The sequence below is a fragment of the Meleagris gallopavo genome, chromosome 15 (genome assembly GCF_000146605.3).
Source record: "Meleagris gallopavo isolate NT-WF06-2002-E0010 breed Aviagen turkey brand Nicholas breeding stock chromosome 15, Turkey_5.1, whole genome shotgun sequence".
NCBI classification, from domain to species: Eukaryota; Metazoa; Chordata; class Aves; order Galliformes; family Phasianidae; genus Meleagris; species Meleagris gallopavo.
In genome coordinates, this window is record NC_015025.2 from 12,683,321 (window position 1) to 12,685,130 (window position 1,810).

A 1,810-nucleotide genomic window follows, 5' to 3' on the forward strand; every position below is an offset into this window, starting at 1 on the left:
CTCCGCTGGACAGGCACCCGGAACTTGAGCATCAGCAGTCAAACCCCCAGTACATTGCATGATGTTATGATGTGGAATACCGATAATGAAAAATCATGAAACCATGACAAGAGGAAAATAGATCTTTGAATGTCTGTGCTGCGGTACTTACTAACCAAAACATAGAAATGCGTGCCAGAAAATTCCTAGCTAATATATCCAACCTATTTCTTTAAACGGATTGCTCAGCAGTTCCCCACAGTCCTTGCCAGTTAAATCATGAATGTCAGCAGGAACTGGTGGGAATTTAACTCAATAAAAATGTAACTGCTGCTTAAGGTAATGAAAAGTCCAGAAGTGAGTGACACTTGCTAACATCCACGTGTTCTCCCTCATCCAGCACTGCAGTGTTGCAGCAGTTTGGCAATGGGGATGAGACTGAATGTACGTGAAGTTCAAAGCATGAATGTGATTCACCCAAATGCTTTGGAGATCTATGTTTTGCTTAAATAATTTGAAAGTCCAAAATTGGTGATTGAAAGTGCTGCTGTGCTTCTACCCAACATATTACAGAATTTGGGACAATGAAATCTGAATAAAACTGTGGCTCCTGCAAACTTCAAATTTCCCATTTAGTAGACTGGTATACATTGGTTTTCCCATTCTAAAAACATGTCTCATGAATTTTACTAAGCTTTTCTCTTATGTGCTGCTCTTTCTTGTTACTGAAGTGGTGGTGGCTCTCGACAAGGCACAAGGCTGTCCAACAACTGGGGAACTGCCCAACAAAGCTGGGAACCAAACAGAAGGCAGGGAGATGATGCTCACTCTTGGGGCTAAGAGAGTAAAGGCAGACAGTAATGAAGGAATTGTGGATGCTGAGTACATCACATTGCCAAAACTCTATTTGTTTCTTTGTGGTTTGTTGTTAGTAATGCCAAATGTTCTTGATGTTGGCGTGGGGTCATTGTGCCCAAAAGATCCAGGTCTGCATCTTAACAACAATTCTGCTGTCCTCAGCCACTCCCAGAATAGATTAGTGGGGTCTCCAGAAAGAGAAAACAGCAATATGCTTCTGATGACAGGGAATATTGAAAAATGATCTTGAGTAATAAATCCCTTCTTGTTTCCAAAAATGGCCCAGTAAAAATCTTGGTGCTCAGTACTAATCATCTACTGAGTTTGATATGTTTTGATGTAAGTACCTTCTGTTCCTCTTGGACTACTCAATAAGTTGGCTCTATTGCACTGACGTTGAGAACCAGCTGTCCATTTGTTTGGTGTTTTAGCCTCAAGTTGATTCATCTGGGTCTACTTTATAAATAATAATAATAATTATCAATAGGAAAAACAGAAATAAGAATGTTGTTAAACAATTCTACATCTGCATTTTCTTCCTGTTAACCATATGCACCAAGAAGTTCCTGCCCCAGGGCAGCCATTCTGGCCAGAACAGTCTCAGGGGTGCTGACTTGGACAACTGCCCTCCATGTAATCCTGGAGAGATCCACCCCAATGCCTGAAATCAGGATTTCATGCTCCATGTTTGAGGCTGAGTGTGAAATTTTAATTCGCGCTTGTCAGTCTGAAGTAAGGGAGAAAGGAAAAGCAGAAAACAAAAAAAGGCATATGATGAATTTCACACTTTGCACTGAACAAAACAACACAGCGCTTTCCTTCTGCCTTCTCAATGAATCTCCGTGTGGGCAGCTTGGAGCTGGCAGTTCATCTCTGGAGATGGCTGAATTGGAAGTGGAGTGGGTAGTATCACCTACCCTTGAGCTTTACATGATGTTTCCTCCGATTAAACTGTTTTTATTTTGCTAAAATT